This window comes from Jatropha curcas, chromosome 10, assembly GCF_041381405.1.
Source record: "Jatropha curcas cultivar XTBG-Jc1 chromosome 10, XTBG_Jcur_1.0, whole genome shotgun sequence".
In the NCBI taxonomy this organism is placed as follows: domain Eukaryota; kingdom Viridiplantae; phylum Streptophyta; class Magnoliopsida; order Malpighiales; family Euphorbiaceae; genus Jatropha; species Jatropha curcas.
This window is the reverse complement of record NC_143160.1, coordinates 19,070,877-19,078,378: the sequence shown is the minus strand read 5'-3', so window position 1 is coordinate 19,078,378 and position 7,502 is coordinate 19,070,877. Positions and strand designations below refer to the sequence as shown.

General features: G+C 40.8%; 1 non-coding gene across 1 annotated transcript; it reads left to right on the top strand.

The window, feature by feature from the left end:
• Positions 1-7,070: 7,070 nt before the first annotated feature.
• Positions 7,071-7,177, top strand: LOC149493222 (small nucleolar RNA R71). The gene has a single exon (XR_016318609.1). It is a non-coding gene; the product is annotated as a small nucleolar RNA R71 (small nucleolar RNA).
• The last annotated feature ends 325 nt before the right edge of the window (positions 7,178-7,502 follow it).

Genomic DNA, 7,502 nt, shown 5'->3' with positions numbered 1-7,502 from the left:
TTTGCCAAAATTCCCTTAACCCAATTCAATCAATCACATTGTCCCCAATGTGCATAAATTCCCCAAACTTATTGCATTACTAGAAGGAAAGCAGTAAGAGAGAAGAAGAAATCTTACCAACATTGTATTGAACAATACAATAGAACGGGTGTGGGAAGAGTCTTAGCTAAAAGAGCAACTAAACATTAAGAACAAAACAAACTACTAAAAAGTTATAAAAATTCAAATAACAAATAAACTAAAGTGAAAGCAACCAAGACAATGTATTAGAACAAATAAACAAAAATAAAACAAAGAAAAGTGAGAAATTCGTCAATTCTCTGGTGGTGGAGGTGGCTGCAGAAGCTGGAGGATGGTCTGGAGTTGGCCTTGCATGGTGTCCATCCGAGAATCAAGACTGTCGTTCATAATCTCGATGGACTGGAAACGGTCTGCGATCATCGTTTCCATACATTTAAGGCGCGTGTCAAAGAGGTCCATCCGAGACATCATTCTTGCAAGGACTTCATCGTTCGACACGTTGGCTGTGCCTTGGAACGATGGACCGACACCGGAAGTACCTGCACCAAAAGAAGAAGGAAAAGGAGGAGGATTATCCTCTTCCATGTTAGCTCCACCGGCTGCCTCTGCTCCTGCATCATCAGGATTAGCCTCTGGGGCGCCCACTACTTGATATGTATCCCCGACTTTTTCAATCAGTTTCATATGTATCATAACATCTAGGTCCAGTCTAGTACTACGCCCTCCTCCTATACTATCATAAATTGGCCTAGCCGGGTTCCAAACCTGTAAGTATCTAGCAATCCGAGTTACAAAACATCCCACCATTATGGCCCCCTTGTCGGCTCCAGCCACCTTTCCAAATTTTTGGCAGAGCCAATAACCAACATTCAATAAAACCCCATTCTCAATAGCCCACAGAAAATATAATTCGTTCAAACTTAGCACCCCATCGCTTTCACTCCTTCCAAAAATGGAATTAGATAAGAATTTGTGAATGTAGCGCAAGGAAGGTTTTTTTAATTTGGATGCTTTAGAATATCTAGGATTGTAATTCACTTCACCTGTCAAATTTTGCCAAGTATTACGCGCACTAAAATCACTAGATATTTGTATCTGGCTATTGTCTGTAGGAAACCCAAAAATGTGGCTAATTTCATTCACAGTTAGTTCAAAGTTTTGACTAAGAAGCCCAAAGTTAACCCTACTTGGTGGTGAATTAGGCACTAACGGAATAAAAGCGCGATAGGAACTCAGAAATTCTAGAGTTAGAGGGGCATAGACTAAGTCCTTCATATCAATAAATTCCCCCATCCTATTCTCTTAAGAGGGTCTAACACAATATCCCTAAGACCCACTTGCGCTAAGGCAGCCTCATCGATAAATCTATTCGGTAAAATAGGCCGAAGAGATAATTTTGTGTACCTTTCTTGTTGATCGGATGAGGCAAATTCGAATGGAATTTCAGGAGGTGAAGGAGGTTGAGGAGCCGTGGAGGATCGCGTAGTCGAACGCTTCCGAGCAGCAACGGATGATGCGGGTCTGCTACATTTGTATCTAGGAGCTATTGTTGGAGTTGATTATGTGAAAATTTTGGGTGGAGAGTGTTTGATTTGAGAGAAAAGGGAGAAGAAAAGAGAAAGTTTGAGAGAAAGGAGTTGACGGCTAGGGCGTGCGAGATGGAAAAGAGAAGGTTTTGAGGCGTGCTCTTTAAATAGGGGCGCCAATAAATGAGTTGGTCTGATCGTGGCACGGCCGTGCTGATGAGCACGGCCTGGACGTGCTCCCCTCCGACCTGCAAAACAACAAAAGTGGCGTACCTGGCACGGGCGTGCTACATAGCACGGCTTGGGCGTGCTCTTCTCTGCCTCTCATTTTGAAAAGTGCCTGGTGATAGCACGGGAGTGCTATCTGGCACGCCTTGGGCGTGCTTGTCCCTGCCTCTCAAGTTCTTTTCGCGCTCGCGCATATGAAAGTTGCGCTCGCGTATTTTGCTGGCAAACTTTCTGCCTCTCAAAGGTGCTTTCTCGCGCCCGCGCATATGAATATCGCGCTCGCGTCTTCTCGCGTCTTCTGGTCCAATTGCTTCTGACACTCAGATCTGCTTGTCGCGCCCGCGTATATGAATGGCGCGCTCGCGACTTCAGCTCGCGCCCGCGTATATGAATGTCGCGCTCGCGACTTCAGCTCGCGCCCGTGCATATGGAAGGTGCGCTCGCGAGTTTTTCTTGCAAATCTTCTGACTCTCTTTTCTAATTGTCGCGCTCGCGCTTGTAAATGTCGCGCTCGCGACTTGGGCATTTTTCTTTGTTGAGACTTGCTTCGTAGCGCGACTTGGGCGTGCCACTTAGCACGGCTTGGGCGTGCTTGGTTCTGGATTTCCACTTTTTCCTACAAAAACTCTTAACTAAACAAAAGAACACTTATGGAGAAAATTTGGGATTTTGACAAATAAAATAGGGAATAAAAATAAATAAATGGACGAAAATTTAATAAAAATAGATGGGTTGTCTCCCATGAGCACTTTTGTTTAACGTCGTTAAGTTCGACGCACTTATCTTAATTTAGGCCACGCAAGACCAATTGTAGTCTTGATGGGTTCAAAGGTTTCATTATAATAGCTTCTCAAACGTTGAGCATTTACCTTGAAACTTCGATTCGACTTACCATCCACTATTTCAATCGCGCCATGAGGAAAGATTTCCTTGATTGTGAATGGTCCAGACCATCTAGAGCGCAACTTACCAGGAAATAACCGAAGTCTAGAGTTATAGAGCAACACCTGCTGGCCTACCTTTAGATCCCTCATGATAATGCGCTTATCATGCCATTGTTTAGTGCGATCTTTGTATATTTTGGCATTTTCATAAGCGTGAAGGCGCATTTCATCCATCATGTTTAGCTGTAGCAATCGCTTTTGACCAACCTCCTTTGCATTAAAGTTAAAAAATTGAATGGCCCAAAACGCCTTATGTTCTAACTCTACAGGAAGATGACAAGCCTTACCATACACCATGCGATATGGAGACATACCTATAGGCGTTTTGAATGCCGTTCTGTAGGCCCATAGAGCATCGTCTAGCTTTTTGGACCAATCCTTTCTCGATTGTCCAACAGTGGTTTCGAGGATCTTTTTTATTTCTCTGTTAGTGACCTCTACTTGTCCACTGGTTTGAGGATGATATGGAGTACCTACACGATGAGTGACACCATATTTTGCAAGAAGGGAGTCTAAATATCTATTACAAAAATGCTTACCTCCGTCCGTGATTATCGCCCTGGGAGTTCCATGCCTTGTAAAAATGTTTTTCTTGATGAAGCTCATCACACTTTTGGCATCGTTATTTGGAAGAGCAACAGCTTCTGCCCACTTTGACACATAATCCACCGCCACTAGAATGTATTGATTTGAATATGATGGTGGAAAAGGTCCCATAAAGTCCAGACCCCATACATCGACGATTTCGACTTCAAGGATGCTGTTCAGGGGCATTTCATGTCTCTTCGAAATGTTACCTAACCTTTGACAACGATCACAAAGACGAACATAGTTATAAGCATCTTTAAAAAGATTAGGCCAATACAAACCACTTTCTAGTATACGCGCAGCTGTCTTGTTTGCTCCAAAGTGGCCTCCACATTCCATTGAATGGCAGAATTTAAGGACACTTTCTATTTCAGTTTCCGGTATACATCTCCTGAAGAGCTGATCACTACAATACTTGAACAAAAATGGCTCCTCCCAATAGTAGAATTTGATATCATGAAAAAATTTTTTTCTTTGTTGGTAAGAAAAATTGGGAGGAGGAATTTTGCAAACAAGATAATTAACAATGTCAGCGTACCAGGGGGTTTGAGCATTTGCTACTAGAAGAAGTTGCTCATGAGGAAAGCTTTCATTGATTTGTAGCTCGCTTGTGTCTTCTTCCCCCAATTCAAGCCTGGAAAGATGGTCAGCAACGAGGTTCTCGGTCCCCTTTTTGTCGCGAATTTCTAGGTCAAACTCTTGCAGTAGAAGTACCCAACGAATGAGTCTTGGCTTTGCATCTTTCTTTTCCAGCAAGTATTTGATGGCGGAGTGATCTGTGTAGACTATTGTTTTAGCTCCAATTAGATATGCCCTGAATTTGTCAAAAGCAAAAACAATAGCTAGCAGTTCCTTTTCCGTAGTTGCATAATTTAATTGTGCATCATTCAATGTGCGACTTGCATAATAGATAACATGCAACTTCCTGTCTTTTCTTTGTCCAAGAACAGCTCCTACAGCATGATCACTAGCATCACACATGAATTCAAAGGGTAAAGTCCAATCTGGTGTGGTGATGATCGGGGCTGAGATTAACTCCTTCTTTAACCTGTTAAAAGCATCTAAACAATCTTTGTCAAAATCAAAAGGTACATCTTTAACTAATAAATTGCAAAGAGGTTTAGTAATTTTTGAGAAATCCTTTATGAATCTCCTGTAAAACCCTGCATGCCCAAGAAAACTTCTTATGCCCTTCACTGTGTTAGGGGGAGGTAGTTTTTCAATTACCTCAATTTTTGCCTTGTCTACTTCAATCCCCTTTTGAGAGATTTTATGCCCTAGGACAATACCTTCACTAACCATGAAGTGACATTTTTCCCAATTTAACACAAGGTTAGTATCTTCACATCGTTGCATCACTAAAGATAAATTATGAAGGCATGCATCGAAGGAAGAACCAAATACAGAAAAATCATCCATGAATATTTCAATAAATTTTTCCACCATATCAGAAAAGATGGACATCATGCACCTTTGAAAGGTTGCAGGGGCATTGCATAGCCCAAAAGGCATTCTCCTATAGGCAAAAGTGCCATAAGGACAAGTGAATGTAGTTTTCTCTTGGTCTTCAGGGGCTATAGGTATTTGGAAGTACCCTGAATAGCCATCTAAGAAACAATAAAAAGGATATCCTGCAAGCCTTTCAAGCATTTGATCAATAAAGGGAAGGGGAAAGTGATCTTTGCGTGTTGCTTTATTTAATTTTCTATAATCTATACACACACGCCAACCTGTGACTGTTCTTGTGGGGATTAATTCATTGTTTTCATTAGAAATAACAGTCATACCTCCCTTCTTTGGAACAACTTGGACAGAACTTACCCAATTATTGTCTGAAATTGGATAAATGATGCCGGCATCTAAGAGTTTAATAATTTCAGCCTTAACTACCTCCTTCATGTTAGGATCCAGTCGCCTTTGATGCTCGATTGAAGGTTTGTAGTCTTCTTCCATTAAGATTTTATGCATGCACACACTTGGGCTTATTCCTTGTAGATCTGAGATAGACCATCCTAATGCTTTCTTGTGCCTTTGTAAAACCTGCAACAACCTTTCCTCTTGGTCAAGCGTTAAGTGAGAAGAAATAATAACAGGAAAAGAATGGTTCTCACCTAGAAATGCATGTTTTAAATGAGGTGGAAGTTGTTTCAGTTCATGCTTAGGAAGTTCCTTTTCTTTTTCATTCAAGATGCTTGACTCATTAGCATTATTTTCAACATGCAAAGTGGTCTCCACACATTCATCGACTACGTCAATTTTAAAACAGTCTCCATGATCCATAGGGAGTTTACAAGATTTAAGTACATCAAATACAATCTCTTCCTGTCCAACTCTAAGAGTCAACTTACCCTCATAGACATCTATCAATGCTCTTGCAGTTGCAAGAAAAGGTCTTCCAAGGATTAGAGATCCTTCCCTGTCTTCATCAATATCAAGAATAACAAAATCAACAGGAAAGATGAATGTACCTACCTTTACAAGCACGTCTTCTACAATCCCTCTAGGATATTTAATTGAACGATCTGCTAATTGCAAAGACATCCTTGTTGGTTTGAGCTCTCCCATACCTAGCATCTTAAAAACTTCATAGGACATAAGATTAATGCTAGCACCTAAATCTGCCAAAGCCTTTTCAAAGTCAAGATTACCAATGTTACAAGGGATAGAAAAACTTCCTAGATCTTTTAACTTTGGAGGCAGTTTGTTTTGGATAATTGCACTGCACTCCTCAGTTAACATCACTGTTTCTTGATCATCAATTTTTCGTTTCTTGCTCAAGATATCTTTTAGGAATTTAGCATAGCTAGGCATTTGAGCAAGAGCTTCAGCAAAAGGAATATTGATTTGAAGCTTCTTAAACACATCCAGAAACTTGAGGAAGCTCTTGTCATCTTGTGCTTTCTTTAATCTTTGTGGAAAGGGAACAGGGGGAACATAGGGTTTTACCTTTTCTTTTTCCTCTAAATCAATGATAGGCACTTTTGATTGTTCTTTTTCCTCCTTTTCTTTCCTCAGTGGTTCATCTAATTGTTTGCCACTCCTCAAGGTGATAGCCTGCACTTGTTCTTTTGGATTCTTTTCAGTATTGCTAGGTAACGTACCTTGAGGTCGAGATGCCATCATGTTTGCGAACTGCCCTAACTGAATCTCCAAATTCCTGATTGCAGCTTGCTGGATTTTATGGTTCTCCCTGGTTTCATTCATGAATTCCATGTGTGATTTGGAGAGGGCAGTGAGGAGGTCATCATGAGATTTCTTTTCTGGAGGGTGGAACCCTAGGGGTGCATTCAAGGCATTGTTAGGATTACCATAAGATAGGTTAGGATGATTCCTTAACCTGTTATCATATGAATTTGAATAAGGGTAATTCTTTCTTCCTTGATTCATCACATAGTTCACTTGCTCCAAAGTCTGCGGATTTAAGGAGTCCATGATGCATTCCCCAATTCCATGTTGTCCATTGCACCTATCACACACTTGCATAATCGAATTCACAGGATTAGTAGTTAACATGTCCAATTTCCTTACCATGTTATCTACCTTGGCATTAAGTGCTGTAATGGCGTCTATTTCATAGACTCCTGCGGTTCTTCTTCTTTCGGTATTATTTTGGTAGTGGCTGTTGCTTGCCATCTCCTCTATCAATTCATAAGCTTCATCAATTCCTTTTTTTTCAAAAGATCCACCTGCAGCTGCATCTAGAGTAATTTTGATGTTAGGAGATAATGCATTATAAAAAGTTTGTACCTGTAGCCACTTGGGCAAACTGTGATGCGGGCACTTCCTTAGCAAGTCCTTGAATCTTTCCCAAGCTTCGTACAAGCTTTCTTGATCATGATGAGCAAATATCATTATCTCATTACGCAGCTTGGTGGTTTTTGAGGATGGGAAGAATTTAGCTAGGAATTTTTGAGCTAATTCATCCCATGTTGTAAAACTTCCAGCGAGACACGATTGTAACCATGATCTAGCTTTATCCCTAAGAGTAAAAGGAAAAAGCCTCAACTTGATTGCATCTTCAGAAACACCATTTTGTTTGAATGTGTCACAAATTTCCAAAAAATTGGTGATGTGAGCATTAGGATCTTCACTAGGCAAACCTCCATATTGGATCGAGGTAGAGAGCATTTGGATAATTGCAGGTTTAATCTCAAAGTTATTAGCTTCTACCCTAGGTCTTGTAATACTTGAGGTT